At 37.7% G+C, this 21,177-nt stretch overlaps 2 protein-coding genes across 5 annotated transcripts in view; one reads left to right on the top strand and one right to left on the bottom strand.

Moving 5' to 3' along the window:
• Nucleotides 1-14,148, bottom strand: part of c11.1 (maestro heat like repeat family protein c11.1) — a 1,259,325-nt gene extending 1,245,177 nt beyond the window's left edge. For all 4 annotated transcript variants that reach the window (XM_090383553.1, XM_090383554.1, XM_090383556.1 and 1 more), the window contains exon 1: nucleotides 13,978-14,148. The gene's annotated coding sequence lies outside the window, so the exon portion shown is untranslated. The remainder of the gene's footprint in view (nucleotides 1-13,977) is intronic.
• A 564-nt stretch (nucleotides 14,149-14,712) lies between these two features.
• Herp (Homocysteine-induced endoplasmic reticulum protein) overlaps nucleotides 14,713-21,177 on the top strand; it is a 223,851-nt gene continuing 217,386 nt past the window's right edge. Inside the window, exon 1 of the mRNA XM_090383557.1 lies at nucleotides 14,713-14,851. The gene's annotated coding sequence lies outside the window, so the exon portion shown is untranslated. The remainder of the gene's footprint in view (nucleotides 14,852-21,177) is intronic.

Below are 21,177 nucleotides of genomic sequence, written 5' to 3'. Positions count from 1 at the left end.
CTGAAATCCCAACAATATCTGCCTTTGATGTTTTGAGCAATACCTCAAATTCATCAAATTTATTTACTAAACTCCTAGCATTGGTGTACATGCAAGTATACATGCACCTGCTCTTCCTCTTAGCCACCCTAACACAACCCATGTGTTCACTTGTACCCCCATGATTCCCAGCAGTCTCTGAAATATCCTGCATCTTATTTTCAAGGCTGCTGCACATTCCAATAGAAGGAGTGCAAGAATCACTTTCTCCTCTGCCAGTGGCTACTGTTAATCTATTAGTCCTTGTATCCCCCCCAATCTAGCAGTTTTCCGACCCATCTAACACTGCCTCGATAGCATCAGCAAACATTCTTGCACCCTTTCTATTTAAGTGTATCCCATCCCTGTAGAAGCAGTCTCTCCTGTTAACAAGTACAGACCAGGCTGAAAAAAATTCTACCCCTTGAGCCCTGCACATTCTTTCCAGGACCGAATTGATCGATAGGGCTCTCATCATATACTCCTCCTATCGTGTCCTTTGCCAAGCATTTCTTGTTAATCGGCCTTCACTTGCGCAACCTCCATTGTGACTTGATTACAGACAAGCTTGTATCTACCATAGGCTTCTGTCGTCTGATAATTTATAAGCATCCCATGCATATTTCTTCACTGCCACTCACCTTATTTGTTCATCTTATATCCATTTAGGTCTAAATCTTGAACAGCATTTCTTAATTAATATGAAAAGCCTAGTAACTTCCATGACTAATTCCTTGAATGCTTCCCATTTAGAATTTGCTGTTTTTAACATTATCAGTTGATCCCACTGTATTGAATTTAAAAACTGTCTGAAACTGGCTGACTCTCTTTAAAAATTACAGCTGTGAGTTATAGGCTCCGAAAAAGCGATAAATGTTTGCCTTTTTATTTACATAATTGTTATTTTATATTGTACTTAATACATAGTCTTATAGTTATAGTTACACTGGTTATTTTTATTTTAATTTAGATAAAGAGTTTTTGAGGAATACTACTTAATATACGTAAAACCGTTATTTCGTTCGAACCTTGCAGCCATTGTTTTTGTATATAGTGGTAGGGAATTCAAATTTTTAATTGAGGTAACTAGGTAGCTTTAACGTATAATTATATAACGTAATACACTTCACTGTTTCTATTAGATAGCGTACTATTGACATTTAAATAATTTAATTTATTGATCTTATTAATTTAAAACATCATGGCCCAAACTAGAGCAGCAAAGCAATGGGCACAAAGTAACAGGAGTGCTGTGACTAGGGGGAGAACTGAGCAGGGCGATTCTCCAATGTATCACAGCCTAAAAAAATGTGCAACTTGTGAAATGTTTGCTGAACTCTCTGGAATGAAACATGATATTGCCATCGGGGATGTTTGTTTGTTTTGTTTGTTATTTGGTTTTTTGGAGCATTAGCAACAAAGGCCATATTGCTCCGGGATATGCGGTGGTCATTCCCTGACCTTTCCGCATCCTCCATATTTGGTGGTGACTGGCTCGAACCCCGGTCTAATCAAGAAGCGTGTGCTACGCACTGCTGCTCCCTCCCACCTGGCTATGGAGGCCCCTATCGGGGATGTCTTTCTGTGTGCATAATGTAAGGAGTGTAAGGAAATCAGGCGACAACTCGTAATGGGCCTATATGAGAGCTTGAAGGACAGGGTGGATGCCCTCGAAGGATCTAAATTGAGGGCCCATCAAGCTCTCAGCTGCCCACATCAACGCCAGAGTTTGCACTTGGTCACCATGCGACATAGCGGCAACCCCCAAGGCAGAATGCGTTGGTCCCACAGGAACTAATAGTTGTTGGTGACTCTATTGTCAGGGAAATGGGGCACATGCTTTGTAAAAAGGATAGGTGGAACAGGACCAGGGTATGTCTGCCAGGGGCAAAGGTTGATGACGTTGTGGAGCAGATATCATCTTTTAAGGGCACAAAAGATGATATAGTTGTACAGGTTGGCACTAATGATATTAAGAGTAGGAGACCAGCAGAATTACTTAACAAGTACAGGTCACTGTTGAAAAAAAAGCCGGGAATTAGGGTTGAATTTGAAAGTGTCTGCAATTCTGCCCAGACACGATAGAAGGGAGTATATGATGAGCGCCTTGTCGATCAATTCGGCCCTGGAAAGATTGTGCAAAGCTGAAGGGATAGAATTTTTTTCAGCCTGGTTACTTGTTAACCAGAGAGACTGCTTCTACAGGGATGGGATACACTTAAATAGAAAGGATACAAGAATATTTGCTGATGCTATTGAGGCAGTGTTAGGTGGGTCGGAAAACTGCTAGCTTGGGGGGATACAAGGACTAATAGTTTAACAGTAGCCACAGGCAGAGGTGAAGGCGATTCTTGCACAACTTCTATAAGAATACGTAGCAACCTGGAGGCAGGGGTATTGGGGTTTCAGGGACGGATGGCAGTCATCGTGAAATAGGTGGGTATATGGGATGTGTTAGGGTAACTAGGAATAGGGGCATGTATACCAATGCTAGAAGTATAGTAAATAAATTTGATAAATTTGAAGTGTTGGTCAAGATATCAAAGGTGGATATTGTTGGGATAGCAAAAACGTGGTGTCACACAGATATAAGGAATGCAGAACTGGAATTTGGGGAGTACAATGTGTATAGAAAGGACAGACAGGATACAAAGGGAGGTGTTATGCTGTTAATTAAGAAAAACATAAAATCAAAAGAAGTGCACCCAGTTGATATAGATGAACAGTGCACTGTTGAGTCAGTTTGGTGTGACATAAGCACTGCGAAAGCAAAAATAGGAGTAGGAGTGTGTTATAGGACTAATGACTCAAATGAGTACAATGAACAATTGTACAGAGAAATAGAGTGGGCTAGTAAATCAGAATGTCTTATAATGGGGGATTTTAACTTCCCAGATATTTAACTGGAACTTGTGGATTGGTCACTCACACACTAGTCAGAATTTTGTGGATTTATTGGATGATTGTTTTCTGCAGCAGCATGTTCGAGAGGCAACCAGAGGGAGTAATACTCTTGATCTGGTTATCAGCAGTGATCATTCGTGTATTAAGAACTTGCAGATAAAGCAACCACTAGTGGGCAGTGATCACAGTGTACTGATGTGGGATTTACTTAAAGATTTAATTACCATCAGGGGTAAAGGAAAGGGATTTGCTTCCGTAAAGGTGAGTACAGTGGTTTCAGAAAGTTTTTAAATTCTGTACAGTGGGATCAACTGACGATGTTACCAACAGTAAATTCTAATTGGGAAGCATTCAAGGAATTAATCGTGGATGCTACTAAAAGTTTCATACCCCTATTAAGAAATATTGTTCAAGTTTTAGGCCTAAATGGTTATTTAATGAAATAATGAGACTTGTAACAGAGAAGAAATATGCATGGAATGCATATAAATTATCAAGCGACTCAGAAGCCTATGGCAGATATAAGCTAGTCTGTAATCAGGTCACAAAGGAGGTTAGGCAGGCGAAGGCAGATTACAAGAAATCCTTGGCAAAAGATGCTAAGAAACACAGCAAGGATTTCTTTACTTATATAAACTCTAAAAGCAAGGAGATGAATCTGATTGGTCCACTTGACATCGATGGTTCGACTGTTTATGATCCTGCTCAGATAGCAAACAAACTGAATGAGTATTTTGCATCTACGTTCACACATGAGGAATTCTTAAGGTTTGAAAATGGCAGAAGGTTATCAAATTGTAGCAGGATACTTAATGATTTTGTAATAACTGAGAGCAAAGTGGAGGAGAAATTGTTTAAGTTAAACATAAGAAAAGCACCTGGGGTGGATGGGATGTATTCAATTATATTAAAGGAGGCGGCAAAGCAACTAAGCAATCCCTTAGCCATAATTATGAGAGCATACTTGGACTCAGGGGAGGTTCCCACGGACTGGAGATGTGCAAATGCATCCCCAATTCACAAAGGGGGATCGAAGGGTGACACGAGTAATTACAGACCAGTTAGTTTAACTTCTGTTCCGGGTAAAATAGTGGAGTCACTGGTTAAAGATGCATTGCAGGATCATCTAGACAAGATTGCAGCAATAATTCAGACACAGCATGGGTTTGTTAAGGGAAAGTCTTGTCTGACAAATTTGATAAGATATTATGATGTGGTTACAAAGGAACTGGATGCAAAAAATAATTTTGATATCATATATTTGGATTTCAGGAAAGCTTTTGACACTGTTGCGCATGGAAGACTATTATACAAATTGGAGCAGAATGGTATTAAGGGTAAGTTGCTACAATGGATAAAAGGATGGTTAAGTGGGAGAAGACAGAGGGTGGTAATCAATGGGTGCTGCTCTTCGTGGACTAATGTTATTAGTGGAGTCCCTCAGGGTTCGGTGTTGGGTCCACTGTTGTTTTGTATATTTATCAATAATATTGGTGAAGGTATATATCAGGCTTAATGTGCCAGTAATGGCAGTGTGCTACTGCAACAGGATCTAGATAATTTGGGCAGATGGGCTAAGAAGTGGCAACTGAAGTTTAACCTTGACAAATGCAAAGTACTGCATATGGGTAGAAGTAACCCCAGAGAAACGTACCAATTGTGTGGTACTACACTTAAGGTGGTAGAAAATGAAAAAGACCTGGGAGTAATTGTGCAGTCAGATATGAAGTTTTCTGAGCAATGCAGACAGGCTGCCAGGGCGGGTCATGGGGTTTTGTGAATGATATATAGGAATTTTGCTAGCAGGGAAAAGGTGATTGTCCCTCTGTATAAGGCAATGGTCAGGCCACGCCTTGAGTACTGCGTACAAGTCTGGAGGCCTCATTTTAGGAAGGATGTAGATTTGCTTGAGCGTGTACAGAGAAGGGCAACAAGATTGGTGAGGGGAATGAAAGGATCCTCTTACCAAAAAAGGCTTAAGTTCTGCAAATTGCAGTGGCTGGAGACTAGGCACCAGTGATCTGATTGAGGTGTATAAGGTCTTGAAATGGATTGAGCACGCTGAATTCTGATGGGATCCTTCCAATTGTTCAGATTACGAACCTAAGGGGGCATAAATTCAAATTAAGAAAGGACAGAGGTAGAACAGATGTGCGGAAATTTGCCTTTAGCCAGCAGGTGGTTAATTGCTGGAACAAACTTCCATCTGTCATTGTGGAAGTTGATAGGTTGAATAAATTTAAGGAGGAACTGGACAGGCATTTGTATAGAATGGTGTGATAATATATTTTTTTTTTTGTCTGATGCTGCATAAGCTCATAACACTTGCTTTCTTGCATCACATGCCACTACTACTACTACCATTGTAGTCACTTTTACGAAAGCAAATTCCACGTTATTCGTAGTTCATCTTTAAGTAAATCCCACATCAGTACACTGTAGTCACTTTCACCTAGCTGTTCCTTTATCTGCAAATTCTTAATGCATGAATAATCACTGATGATAATCAGATCAAGATTATTAATCACTCTGGTTGTCCTTCAAACATCTTGCTGTGGAAAACATTCCTCCAATAAATCTACAAAAGTCTTGCTAGCGTGTGAGTGACCAACCCATAAGGTCTGATCAATACCTGGAAAGTTAAAATTCCCCATTACAAGACATTCTGATTTACGGCCCTCTCTATTTCTCTGCACAACTGTTCATTGTACTCATCAGAGTCATTAGGCCTGTAATACATTCCTACTCTCATTTTCCCTTTCCCAGTGCTTATGTCACACCAAACTGACTGAACATTGCACTTCCCACCAATGTTAACTGGATGCAGTTCCTTAAATTTTGTGTTCCCTAACTGTTGTTGTTGTTATTTGGTTTTTAGGAGCATTAGCAACTAAGGCCATATTGCTCTGGGATATGCGGTGGTCATTCCCTGACCTTTCCACATCCTTCGTATTTGGTGGTGACGGGCTCGAATCCCGGTCTAATCAAGAAGCGTGTGATACGCACTGCTGCTCCTTCCCACCTGGCTACGGAGGCGCTTGTGTTCCTTAACTAACAGCATAAGCCCCCCCTCCCTTCCTACCCTGTCTATCCTTTCTGTACACATCATACTCCCCAAATTCCAATTCTGTGTCTGTGTAACACCATGTCTCTGATAACCAAACAATACCTGCCTTTGATGTCTTTACCAGCAGTTCAGATTCATCAAATTTATTTACTCTACTTCTAGCATTGGTGTACATGCAAGTAAACATGCACCTGTTCTTATTCTTAGTTATCCTAACACAGCCCATGTATTTACTTGTTCCATGATGACTTCCAGCAGTTCTTTGAAATCCCCAGCACCTTAGTTTCCGGGCTGCTCATTCCAATAGCAGTGTAAGAATCACTTTCACCTCTGACTGTGGCTACCATTAATCTTTAAGCCTTCTAGCTCGTGTACATAAATACCAGAGTTAAAAGAAAAGCAGAATTCTGGCAAATCAGCTTTGTCTTTGGATAAGGATGCAAAAAGCCATAAGTTTAGAAGGGGCAAGGGTATCAATGAGCAAAAGTTGTGATCAATAGCTTCTTCAGCAAGAGACCAGAATGCTGAAGTACCATTTCAACAAGAACTCCTATGTTGATAATCTAGGTAAAACACCTCCTACCATTCCCAGTACACTCCACTCAATGCTTATTGTATCATCCATCAAAAGGATGTCAGAAGAATTTCTGAACAATCTTGGCATTAAGATTGTTCAAAGCTCCACATTCTGAAGGCATTTCTCACCGGCACTCCTGAGCTTGCTCTCATGCATTGCACCTTTTTACTCTTTCTTATTCCACTTGTGTTTTCTTCTCCTTGGAAATTTCCTCATATCCAATTCCAAGAGGGTGACAAATTCCTCCCATCCAATTATTATCCCATTGGACTTTTCTCTATTCTCTCCAAAATAATGAAGAAATCCATTAACCGCCAATCCCTAAACCATCTCGTAACCTTTCATCAAAAGATCACCAGTATGTATTCCATGAGCATCAATCAGCTGGTAATACATCAGCTCATGTTACCCATCCATAAACAAATTCAATGGAAAAGCTTGGTGATATCCAAGCAAGGCTTTCTTAGGCTTTTCAATGTATTTGGCATAAAGGGCTTCTAAAAAATCTTCCATCTCATGGATTGCCAACTTTCTTTCTCAAATTTGTATCCAGTTTTCTCTCCAACTATTCCCTCCAGGTGATGGTAGATAGCTATTTGTCTTCTAACTTTCCCTTTCTAAGTTCTGTTCTTTCTCCCACTCCTTTCCTCTTATATATTAGCAACCTTCTTCCACTGACTGTAAATCCAAAAACATTTATTTTTTTGGCTGCAGCTATATAAGCTTGCTTTCTTGCATCACATGCTTCTACTAATGCTAATAAACTTCTTCAATTTCTCAAATATTAATATTCACCAAAAAGTCCTTAAACACTGATCTCCACATAATTCTCCAATGGGGCAAAGATAACAGTTAATTTCTTTCATTCTAAAACTCATTCCTGTCTGATATCTCACAAAAAAAGTCTACTGTTTTTATACTCATCTTTTATGACATTCAGATCTCTAGAGAAGATCACATATCTCTATTATGAATTAAGGTGACTTCTAATCTCTCTTGCCATAAGCACATCACAAAATATTGCTTTCTCTGCACTTAAACTCTGGATTTTCTTTTTCACTCTGAGTTACTTTTCTTATATAAAACTACTTACTCTGTACAAATCTCAAATCAACTGTACTATGGTATATTGTTCCCCCATCTGGGGTGTTGCATGGTCAAAGTCTTCATCATCATATTTCCTTGAGAATTAATAAAATGAAGTAAATATTATAACAACATATTTTTATTTCTGGCTGATGCTGCATAAGCTTGCTTTCTTGCATCAAATGCCTCTACTAATGCTAATGCTAATTTCCTTTTATTACAGAAAAAGAAATGTGCTGAATTTAATGTAACATATGATGCTGGGTGAATGCCCTTGAAGGATTTAAACTGGAGGGTAGATCAAGCTCTCAGCTGCTCCAGAGTTTGCACTTGATCATCAGGCAACAGAGTGGCAATCCACCAAGGTAGAACAAGATGCTCCTACAGTCCCACAGAAGCTACTTGCTGTCAGTGACTCTATTGTCAAGGAAACGGGAAATGTATTGTTCAAAAAGGATAGGTGGGATAGGACCAGGGTATGTCTGCCAGAGGCAAAAGTTGATGACGTTGTAGAACAGATATCATCTTTTAATGGCATAAAAGGTGATACTGTCATAAAAACTTGTCACTAAGAGTAGGAGATCTGTGGATTTACTTAACAAGTACATGTCAACATTGAAAAAAAGTCACGAATTTGGGTTGAATTTGAAAGTTTCTGCAATTCTGCCCAGATGTGTTAGGAGAGAGTATATGATGAGAGGCTATCAATCAATTCAGCCCTGGACAGATTGTGCAAGGCTTGTGGGGTAGAATTTTTCTCAGCATGGTCTGTGCTTGTTAACAGGAGAGACTGCTTCTACAGGGATGGGATACACTTAAATAGAAAGGGAGCAAGAATATTTCCTGATGCTATCGAGGCAGTGTCAGGTGGGTCAGAAAACTGCTAGCTTGGAGGGGATTCACAGACTAAATGGTTAAAAGTAGCAGCAGGCAGAGCTGAAAGTAATTTTTGCACTGCTTCTATTGGAATGAGCAGCAGACTGGAGAGCAGGTGCTGGGGATTTCTAGAACTACTGGGAGTCCTCATGGAACAAGTAAATACATGTGCTGTGTTCAGATAACTAAGAGTAAGAACAGGTGAATGTATACTTGCATGTTCACTAATACTAGGAGTGTAGGAAATAAATTTGATGAATTTTAAGTGCTGGTCAAGACTTCAAAGGCAGCTATTGTTGAGATATCAGAGATGTGGTGTCATATGGATATAATAAATGCAGAATTTGAATTTGAGGAGTACAATGTGTACAGAAAGGAGAGACAGGATAGGAAAGGAGGAGGGATTATGCTCTTAGGTTGCCCATGTTCAGTTGACATGGGTGACCAGTACAATGTTGAGTCAGTTTGGTGTGACATAAGCACAGGGAAAGAAAAAAAATGTAGATAGGAGTGTGCTATAGACCTGACTCTGACAAGTACAACGAAAAACTATACAGAGAAAAGAGAGGGCCAGTAAATCAGAATGTTTTATAATGGGCAATGTTCTATAATGGAGAAGACAAAGAATGGTAATCAATGGACACTGCTCTTCGTGGACTAATGTTATTAGTGGAGTCTCCCAAAATTCGGTGTTGGGACCATTGTTGTTTTCTATATTTATCAGTGATATAGATGAAGGTATAACAGGTTTAATGTCCAAGTTTGCAGATGATATGAAGGCTGGAAAGGTTGTTAATAACAGTAAAGACAGCAAGCTGCTGTTGTAACAGGATCTGGAAAAGTTGGGCAGATGGACTAAGAGGTGGCAATTGAAGTTTAACACTAACAAATGCAAAGCACTGATGTAACAGTAACTCCAGAGTAACATATCAACTGTGGTACTACACTTAGATTAGTGGAGAATGTAAAAGACCTGGGGGTTGGTGTGCCATCAGATATGAAGTTTTAAGATCTTGAGCAAGCTGATGAAAGCTTGAGCCGTCTGCTTGCTCAGATTACACACTTGAGGAGGGATAAATTCAAACTGCGAAAGACAGTTGCAGAATAGATGTGCTAAATTTGCCTTTAGCCAGCAAGTGGTTGATTTCGGGAATAAACTTATGCAAAACTAAAATAATTACTTTACATAAAAAAAAAAAAATCTACTTATTAGATTATTCAGTCGATAAAAAAAAAATTATTTATGCTCCATAAAATGACCTAAAATACATCATTTTGATTTTTTTCCACTTATTATTATTATTAGCTATATGGTGCAAGTTAGCCTGAGGCTTATGCTGCACCAGCCAAAAAAATTTCCCAAGTTACTCCGAGAGAGAGAGAGAGAGGAATCACCAAGAAAGAGAAGGATTATGATATCCAGCTCAGGACCCTGGGTTTGCCAAGCCCAAACTCACCACATGTGAGTCCCTCTGTGTTAAAATATAATAAAACTTTATTATTATTATTACTGGTTTTCCTTGTTTATTTTCATCTGATATTTTTAATTGAAATTAGTATATCATAATCAGTAGATTATGATATACTAATTTCACTGTTTTGAATTCAATAAAAAACCTAAAAATCAATTTTTTATGATTAAACAAAAAGGGGTCTCTCACAGATACCACACAAGTGTCTTTGTTAAATTGACAGTGCGATCAACAGAAAGTTACACCATAACAAAAACAACTGCGGATTTAAAAAACTTAAAAGAAATCAAAAAGTTCATCTCAGTCAAGATTAATAATAATTCCAGAATGCAACCGAAAACTGCCTTGACTTGCCTGTGCTTATCCAGTACCCTTCTTATGGAGGTCGTCATTTTATATCACACTGATTAGCATTAGTAGTGGCATATGATGCAAGAAAGCAAGCTTATAAAGAATCAGCCAAAAAAAAAAAAAAAAACGAGTATTGGAATAAATGCTTTTCAGTTGAGTGCAAAAGCATATATAGCTTTTAGCAAGAGGAGAGAGCAAGGATACTTCAGAATAGCATCATTCACCTTTACCAAATAACTGACTTTGCATTTGATGTGTTCAAACAGGAGTGAAGAACTCCAACAAATAAAGAAGCAACTTTGATGGTTAAACTTTCATTACAGATTAATTGCATATGATAAATATAAGATAAAGCAGTAGCAATAGTAGTGGAAAAAGATGCAAAGAAGCAAGTTTATATAGCAGCATCCAGAAAAAAACAATACATGCTTCACCCATCCATACTCCTCCAAGAATTTGTCTAGGTCTTCCTCGAATTTATTCAAACCACTCAATTCAAAATATGAAAGCCTGTTCCAACAAGCAAATGTACCCTGCAACCATCTTTCCTCAACTTCAATTTGTGCTCCCCTCAACAAAAGAAAATGCCATCAACATTTAGCTCACTCAATCCAATGAAAGCCTCAATCAGATCTCTCTGCAAGTGCCTAGTCTCCAGACGCTGCAAGATGCGGCCTAACCATGGCCTTGTACAAAGGGATAATCATCTCCCTATCTCTGCTGGCAAAGTTTCTGTATATCATTGATAAAACCCCATGAGCTGTCTTGGCAGCCTGTCTGCCCTACCCAAGGAATTTGTCTGCCCAAATGCCCAAAGATCTTTTTCATTTTCTATACCCTGAGTACCACAAGTAGATAAGTTACTCTGGGATTACTGCTATCAATATGCAGTACTTTACATCTGTCAATGTTAAACTTCAACTGCCATTTCTCAGCCAATTGACCAAATTTTCCTAGATCTTTTTGCAGTAGCTCACCCCAATGACTGTAGTTAACCACCCTGCCAATCTTTGTATCATCTTCAAACTTAGACATTAAGCCTGATATACCTTCATCAGTATTATTAATAAATATTGAGAACAACAGTGGGCCCAGCACTGAACCCTGGGGAACTCCACTAATAACATTAGTCGATGAAGAGCAGTGCCCATTGATAACCACTCTGTCTTCTTCCACTAAACCTTCCTTTTATCCATAGCAGTAACTTTCCCTTAATGCTACAAGTATAGCATTATTATAGTCTTAACTCTTAGTTACCTGCCATATTCTTAAATTAGACTAGAATCATGACTCACAAAGGAGAGCAGCAAAACAAAAACCTCGAACAACAGAAATGCACTGGCTCAGAGAGAACTACAAATGGCAATTGTATAAATCACGATTTCATACTGTGCTCTGCTTGTTCCTGTTTGTGAAGCTAACTTTATCAGGATATGACACAACAAAGGAGATGCCTTTGTGTTTCATTGCAAAGAGCATGCAGAGGTTCTCATAAGCTTACATAAGGGTCATAAAAATGGGACTGATGCCCTCAAAGGATTAAACCTGGAAGACCCATCAAGAACTCATGTGCCCAGATCAGCACTAGAGCCCACACTCAAGCAACAAACACATTACCCTGAACAGTGGAGATCTGTGGTCCAACACGGGACAGCTATTAATAGTGACCTATACTCATTCCCATTTTCCAGACTATGGCTCTATAGTCAGGGAAATATATTGTGTAAAAAAATATGTGGAATAGGACCAGGGTATGTCTTCCATTAGGTAAGGCTGATAGCATAGACCAGCTACCATCTGTTTGTTTGTTATTTGGTTTTTAGGAGCATTAGCAACTAAGGCCATATTGCTCCGGGAATATGCAATGGTCATTCCCTTGACCTTTCCGCATCCTCCGTATTTGGTGGTGACGGGCTCAAACCCCGGTCTAATCAAGAAGCGTGTGCTCCAGCTACCATCTTTTAAGTACTGATGTACCCATTGGGACATATGATATGAAGCACAGGAGACCTGAGGAAATGTTAACTAGTACAATGCTGAGAAAAAGTCAGGATTTCGGAATAAATTTGAAAGTGTCTGCAATTCTGTACAGATATGATGAGAGGATTGTCAATCAATTTGGCCCTTGTATGAAAAAAACATTATGGGAATTTGGCCCTGGAGAAAATGTGCAAAGCTCGCTGGGGTAAAATTTTTCTTAGCATGGTCTGAGCTTCTTGACAAGAGAACCTTTTTACAAAGACAGAATAGACCTAAATAGAAGGGAGTGCAAGAATAGATTGGCTGGTGGAGCCAAGTGGTCAGGCACACGGGTGCATAAGTACATGTGCCTTGAGTGACAAGGGTTCAAGCCGTGACCGCTAAATACGGTGCTGTTTCTTGTATTCTGTTTATCTTGTGAACTCCTCTGACCTATTGTTCATCCCAGAGTATAATCAGAAAATTTAATTTAATTTGCTGATGATATTGGGGCAGTGTTAGGAAAGTCAAAAAAACTCCTAGCCTTGGAGGATACAAAGCCTAATAGATTAATCGCAGCTAAAGGCAGAGGAGAAAGTGATTACTGCCCTGCTTCCATTGAGATATATAGCATTTTGAAAATGAAGATATCAGAGATTAGAGGCCTGTTGGAAGCCTCTAATCTCTAAAAACAAATCTGATGAACATGCTGGTCAAATAATCCAACATCAACACTGTACGTATACTGGAGACATGGTGTAATCCAAACATAAGAGTTAGAAATTTTGAATTGAGTACATGTGTGCAGATAGAGGGGAAATTAAGCTCTTAATTAAGAGCACATAGAATCTAAGGCTGTACACTCAGGTTTAAGCAGCCAGTGCAATGTTAGCCAGTCTGGTGCGACTGAAGCACTTAGAAAATAAAAATAAGAGTAGGACTGGGTTACAGGCCTAACGACCAAAACGAGTACACAAATGACTACACAGACAAATAGACCGGGCCAGCAAATCATGTCTTTTAACTGGGAATTTAAACCTTCTAGATATTGACTGGAACTCAGCAGGGATGGGCAGATAATGTGGAAAGTTTTTTTTTTTTTTTTGACTGATGTTGTAAAAATTGGTTTTCTTGCACCATTTGCCAATAATAATACTAATTTAAAGAAAAAGTATTTTTGTTATTTACAGTATGTAAAAATTTATTTTCCATTGTGATTAGTTCCCCTTGTTTGTTTTTTTTTCTTCGAAATTGCAGACAGTGACATAGGTTGCAACACTACGAGTGACAGTCGCGGCAGCTGGCGACAAGACACTGAAACAGTTCGCGGGGTGCTAGGGCGTATTAGCTTTAAATTTCTTTACGCCTATCACGATAAGCGACCAGGAATGAAACCTTGGACACCCACAGTATTTAATATGTTGTCGTTGCCCTTTTAACTGTGTCTAATCGTACTCAATATTTTCCTATATTTGATTTGGGAAACATATTCCGGAATCAAACCTGGAACGCACTGTCTGTAATAATCACAGCAGTATCACTATAAACTTCAAGCAGGGTCCAATAGGTTTCCGACAGTTATTAAAATAATTGTACTAATAAGTTAGATGCACCAAACAGCAAAAATATTAATTAAAAGTCTGAAACATACAAAAGCATACACCCACCATAAAAAGCTTTCACACTACCATTAGACTCAAATGACATTTTTCTAACCTCGATGATTGCAAACGTGTTTGACACCGAGAGAGATGCTTATCCCGTTTACTCTGTAACTTACTTATTTGTTATCCCTTAAGAAAAACAATCAAAACTAGGTAAGAAAAATTAAACGACAGTAGTACGTAAACGTCATGTGACATACATAATGCTGCCACCTAGCTGCGAACGAAATATACTCTGGGCGCCAATCCTCCAATAGATACACATGCAATCACAGTTACAAAATATAACTCATACTACGATCAGTGAAAAAATAAGTGATTATTATAGAATGACTGCGTGTGAGAGTTTTTAATTGTCAGTGGTTAGGCTCTTAAACTGTTTACGTTCTGAAGTGGGTGGGATGATTTATTTATGTAAATAATGAGAAATTCCGAACTGCCGATTTCCCTCCCCGTTTCTTTCATCATATAAGAAGAAAACGCCGCTTATTTAAAAAAAATAATAATAAAAACGGGTTGGTATTCATATGAGGCAAGTGACCTGAAAATAAAAAGAAATGATTAAATTTGATTGCAATTCCGAGCAAGTCATTGAATGTTTTGGAAATGTTCTTGTTTATACCTTTTGTATGTTTGGCATCATTTTTGGTACTATAAGCTAACATTTGGTTAGCTGTTTCGCTGTTGGCAGTATAAGCCAACATTTCGTTTTGAAGTTACTTTTTATTAAAGTTGGTATTATGTATAGGTTTTCAAACTGCTAGTAATATCTCGAATTTTCTTCGTTTCACAGTACAACTGCGTATGTAGTCATTTAATTTAACGGTGACATAAACTGGTAACAAGATTGCTTTCCCCACGTATGGAGGAACTTGAGGTAAGTTACGTATTATCAGTCCACCCTGCGAAGGGAACTGCAGGCAAGTTCCAAAATATATTTAAATACCTTATTTTTTAAAAAAACGCATTTTGTTTAAAAAAGTTGGCCAAAATTGCCATATGTCTGAAGGAGATACCTAGCATAACCCAGTGATGTTTCATACCTTTCATACTTTTTTTCTGGCCGTGACTAGAAAAGGTATGATCAAAACATCTAAGTGGCATTCTGAAAAAAAAAAAAAAAAAAAAAAAGCTTTTTTTTAGTGTGACCATTTCAGATCATAATGTAATGGATGTAAATAAAAAAAAAAAAAAAAAAAAGGAACTCTGAATTAAACATCACCAAATCATAGTTTACACCAAAAGGATGAGTGAAGTGATTAACCATTCCCTGGGGGTAATTGTGCAGTCAGATGTGAAGTTTTCCGAGCAGTGCAGATAGGCAGCAAGAGTAGCTCATGTGGTCTTGTCAGTGATATATAGGAATTTTGCTAGCAGGGATAAGGTGATTATCCTCTTGTATAAGGCAGTGGCCTGATCACTGCCTTATACAAGAGGATAAGAGGCCCCCAGACCTTCATGCAGTACCTTAAGTACTGCATGTAGGTCTGGAGGCCTCGTTGTAGGAAAGATGTTGAGCTAATAGAAAGAGTACAGAAAGGGGCAACAAGATTAGTGAGTGGAAAAAAGGTTGCTGTTACCAAAATAGGCTTAAGTCTGTAGACTAGGCACATGCAAGGTGATCTGATTGAAGTATATAAGGTCTTGAGTGGTTTTAGCAAGCTCAATGCTGATGAGATTCTTCCTCTTGCTTAGGTTCTGCATCTAAGGGGGCATAAATTCAAATTAAGGAAAGATGATTGTAGAATAGATGTGCAGAAATTTGTCTTTAGCTAGCTGGCAGTTGATTGCATGAACAAACTTTCATCTGTTGTTGGAATTTGACAGCTTAAATAAATTCAAGGCTGAACTAAAACTTTTGGAGTGAATGGATAGGTGAAACAGAAAGGTTTTTTTTTTTTTTTTTTGACTGAAGCTATATAAGCTTGCTTTCTTGCGTCATATGCCTCTACTAATGCTAATGCCAATTTCAAAAGTATGCAAATGGGTGAAAATGTGGGAATTAGTGAAACACAAAACAGCTGGCTTTCAAGAAACTGGGAATTGGCAATGCCCTTCATGGCACTGTTGAATCAGCACAATTAGTAATAGATATGTGTGTGTGTGTGAGTAACAACAATAAGTGGGACTCACATCTGGTGAGTGTGGGCTTGGCACACCCAGGATCCTGAGCTGGATATCATCATTCTTCCCTTTCTTGGTGATTCTCTCTCTCTCTCTGTGTTTTTCTTTCTCTCTCTCTCAGGGTAATTCAGAATTTTATTTCTTTGGCTGGTGCAGCATAAGCCTCAGGCTTCCTTGCACCATATGGCTAATAATAATAATAATAATGTGTTTGGCTTTGTACAATGAATAAAAGGTTCATTGTACAGTGACATTTTGTTTAGTAAGCACTTCTGCATCTTGTGTTTCAAGTACAATGCACCATCTGAATAACACTAGTGTCAGAGGAAAACCTTAACATCCACTTTACAAGCCAAGTTTGTTAGAGCCAAAAATCATGTTTAACCAGTTTTTTTTTTTTTTTTTTTTGTTTTTTTTTTGTTATATTGCCTTAATATGTAGTGATTAAAAGGTGACCTTTAAGCAAGAGATTTTATGTCAGCAAGTTTCATTTTGCCCACTTTTTTTTTTTAATCTCTTAGTTTTGCTATTTTGCTATCAATAAATGAAATGGGTTAAACATTTTAAATGTTATATGCACTAATACTGTAGTTGCTTTTTTTTAAATAATAATATTGAGCAGTAATACAGTATTTAGAAAATAAAATTTCAAAAGTGTCAGTTTGTGTCCATAAATAGTGTCCATTCCAGTGCAACTCAGTCTCATAACGTAAGACTTTCATTAATCATCCTGCCAACTTTATTGTATGCAAACTTAGACATTAAGCCTGATATTATTCTTCATGTATACATTGTACTCCCCATATTCAAATTCAGCATCACTTATGTTTGAGTGACATGTCGCCTCTATTCCTACAATGTCTGAATTTGATGACTTAATTAGTACTTCAAATTCATCAAATTTATTTACAATGCTCCTAGTATTAGTATATATGCACATGTTCTTACTCTTAGTTTCCTAACACACATGGGGCATAAATTCAAATTGAGGAAGGATGGTTGCAGGATAGATGTGTGGAAGTTTGCCTTCAGCCACAAAGTGTGTGATTGTTGTAACAAGCTTCCATCTGTTGTTGTGGAAGTAGATGGGTTGATAAAGTCAAGGGAAAACTAGACAAATTCTTGGAGCATATGGATGGTGAACTGTGTTTTTTTTTTTTTTTTTCTTTTTTTTTTGGTTGATGCTATATAAGCTTACTTCCATGCATCATTTGATATTACTGCTACAGCTCCTGTATTTGTATATTACATGATGACCCACAGCAGAGTCTGAAATCCAAGACACCTAGCTTTCCAGGCTACCACTAGTAGCAGTACAAGAATCACACCCAAGCTAGCAATTTTCTAACACTGCCTCACTAGCATCAGCAAATAAACAAAATTTGTTCATAAAAATTTAATTGTCTAATTGATGCAGCAGCTGAGCCTCTTCTATATATACGATAGAAGAGAATACAATGGCTCAGCTGCTGCAGTAATACTTTGAAAACCAATGCAGCACTGAGGTATAGAATTTCACAATAAACACTAGCAGATTTCTGTTGTGAAATTCGTGTTTTACCATAACTGCATTTTTTATTCCCTTCTTGTGTGACAGCACAGGCACATTTGGTTATATACAAAAACACAGTATAACCATCGAGCTGCACTGTCTGTACAATAAAATATTTTCTTCTCAAATTATGCCTTCTAAAATGTGGGTAATAGTAGTAGAGGCATGTGATGCAAGAAAGCAAGTGTATGTAGTATCATCCAAAGAAAAAAAAAAAAAGTTTACCCAATCATACCCTCCAAGTATTTGTCTAGTTTTCCCTTGAATTTATTCAACCCATTCACTTCCACAATAACAGATGGAAGTTAGCAATCAACTACCTTCTGGATAAAGGCAAATTTCCACACATCAATTCTACAACTGTCTTTGCTCAATTTGAATTTATGCCTCCTCAGGTTTGTAATCTGAGCAAGAAGAAGAATCCCATTAGAATTGAGCCTGCTCAACCCATTCCAGACCTTATACATCTCAATCAGATCACCTTGCAGATGCCTAGTGAAGAGATGCTGCAATTTACAGAACTTAAGCCTTTCTTGGTAAGCGGACCATTTCATTCCTCTCACCAACCTTGTAGCCCTTCTCTGTGCTCGTTCAAGCAACTCTACATCCTTCCTAAAATGAGGTCTCCAGATCTGTACATAGTACTCAAGGTGTGGCCTGACCATTGCCTTATACAAAGAGATGACCACCTCCTTTTCCCTACTAGCAAAATTCCTGTATATCATTGACAGCACACCCATGACCTGCCCTGGCAGCCTGTCTGCACTGCTCAGAAAACGTCATATCTGACTGCACAATTACTTCCAGGTCTTCTTCATTTTCTACCACCCGAAGTGTAGTACCACACAGTTGGTACATTTCTCTTAGGTTACTTCTACCCATATGCAGTACTTTGCATTTGTCAATGTTAAACTTCAGTTGCCACTTTTCAGCCCGTCTGCCCAACTTTTCTAGATCCTGTTGCAGTAGCAATCTGCCATTACTGTCATTAACAACCCTGCCAACCTTAGTATCATCTGAAAACTTGGATATTAAGCCTAATATACCTTCATCAACATCATTGATAAATATACAAAACAACAGTGAGTCCAACACCGAACCCTGGAAGACTCCACTAGTAACATTAGTCCTCATTGATTACCACTCCGTCTTTGCCCACTCAACCACCCTTTTAAACTTGCCCTTAATATCATACTCATCTAATTTGTGCAGTACTCTTCCATGCACAACAGTATCCAAAGCATTCCTGAAATCCAAGTATGTATATGATATCAAAATTATTTTTTGCATCCAGTTCCTTTGTAACTACATAATATCCAATCAAATTTGTCAGACAAGACTGTCCTTTAACAAATCCATGCTGTGTCTGAATTATGCTGTCTTGTCTAGATGATCCTGCAATGCTTCCTTAACCAGTGACTCCATTATTTTCCCTGGAACAGAAGTTAAATTTTAAGTTTTTCTCTTCTCGTTTATAAAACACACACACCCTGCTGTGAATGGTTAAAAATTCACCATTGTTTAAAAGAAAAAAAAATAGTTAAGGTTTTAATTTGAAATCTTATGAAAAATTTTAATAAGGTTTCAGTTAAATTACAGCAGTTTTTAAAATTTTAAAAATTCATTTAAAATTTTAGAAAACCCCTTCCCTAATCTGTACAATTTGTAAAACTTTCCATTTTGATGTCAAAAACTTCACTGGACAACTGGATTGCAGACAGAATGTGTTTTTAGAAATTTTTAACATCAGCCCATTTATTCAATGACAAGTTCCAATGAATTGCACAGTTTTTGTATGAAAATAATTAGTTACTTTACTATCGATGGCATAGTTGATTATTCAGATAATTAAAGCTCATATTTTTGAAAATAAACATAAGATTAGAGACCAGTTTCCAAAAATCATCAAAATATGCAGATTGCAAGTTGTTCTTTTTAGTTGCATGATGCACAAATAAAATAAAATGAAAAAGTGAAAAATTCAAGTCTTAAAACGGATCATAGATATTCTCAGGAGCTGTTAGTAATGGCAAATGATGCAATCAAGCAAACTTATATAGCATCAGGGCGTTTTAAGAACTCTTGGGCTACCCGGCGAATTTCCAAATGTGGTTCCTATTCAGTTTAAACTTTGTTTTAATTTTTTTTTCTGGGTCTCTCTTAGTCACATTCCTAACCCTATGTATTAAAAGAGCTACTGGAAACTATGCTCCATCACCATGCAAGAAGCTTTGCATGGAGCGTAGCAGACGCTTAAAAATTATAATTACATAATATATATATAATTATATATATATATATTATTAATTTATAATCATAAGCGAGAATTAATTTTGTTAATTTTTTTTTAATATTAATATTTTTGGAACTTTAAACTATTTAGAGAAAGCCAAAAACATTATTCATATATCATTATATTCTTTGTTTGCGGTGCTTTTGACTGACATAACATATGGACAGAGGGTCGTTTAAAAAATTATTTAAGATCAACAAGTGAGGGTCCTGTCATCCACTGGGTGTGCCCATGCATTAAAACGGCCCATTACAGCATCAGCCAAAAAAAATCCAAAACTTCTCATATCTCCTATTCATCCTCTCCAGCAGTTTGTCTAGTTCTTCCTTGAATTTATTCGAACTAGCTACTTCTGTTCCAAAAGTCAGTTCCCGCTGGCTGAAGACAATTTCCACATACTATCCTGCAACCATCCTTCCTTAATTTGAATTTGCCTGATCATGTGCATAGTCTGAGCAAGAGGTAGGATTCCATTGGCATTAAACTTACTCGATCCATTCAGAGTCTTAAACACCTCAATCAGATATCCTTGTAGGCATTTGGCCCCCAGATTCTACTCTTTTTACTCTTCTCTTTATCCACCAAAAGATCCATATCCTTCTGCAAATGAGGCTTCTAGCAACAAAATCCAATTTTGTTGGATTAATTTCAACTAGGTGCAACCAGATGCATGAGGATAGCTCATGCATCTGGTTGCACAGTGGGACCACAGCATGCATTTATTTTATTTTTTATGCAGTAAGAATATGTAGAATAGGACCAGAATGTGTGCCAGGGTCAAAATCTGGCAATATTGTAGAACTTAAGGGTACAAAAGTGATTAAATTATACATGTTGGTACTAATAATATTAAGCATGGTCATTCTGAGGCCTTCCTTAATTAGTATGAAATAATATCGATATAAAGTCACAAGTTAGGATTGAATTTGAAAATGTCTGGAATTTTGCCACAACATAAGAAGAGGGAGCATTTGATAAGAAACCTGTTTTTCAGCTCAGCCCCGGAGAGATTATGCAAAGCTCTTGGAGTAGAACTTTTCTTTGCACACATTACATGCCTGCAATGTGTGCAGAGAAAAGTTCTATCATCATTAGTGTACAAGCAAGTAAACATTGGCATCTTCTTTACATGTTAAGTTATGTTTTTTTAACCTTTTGCCACTATCCTGAGGGTAAGAGAACCTAGCAAAAAGCAAAATATAATAATAATAAGAAGAAAATAAAATAAATACAT

The sequence above is a fragment of the Mastigoproctus giganteus genome, chromosome 10, assembly GCF_048544385.1.
Source record: "Mastigoproctus giganteus isolate SK-2022 chromosome 10, ASM4854438v1, whole genome shotgun sequence".
In the NCBI taxonomy this organism is placed as follows: Eukaryota; Metazoa; Arthropoda; class Arachnida; order Uropygi; family Thelyphonidae; genus Mastigoproctus; species Mastigoproctus giganteus.
Note: the sequence above shows the minus strand (reverse complement) of the source record. Positions and strands in the feature narration are given on the sequence as shown.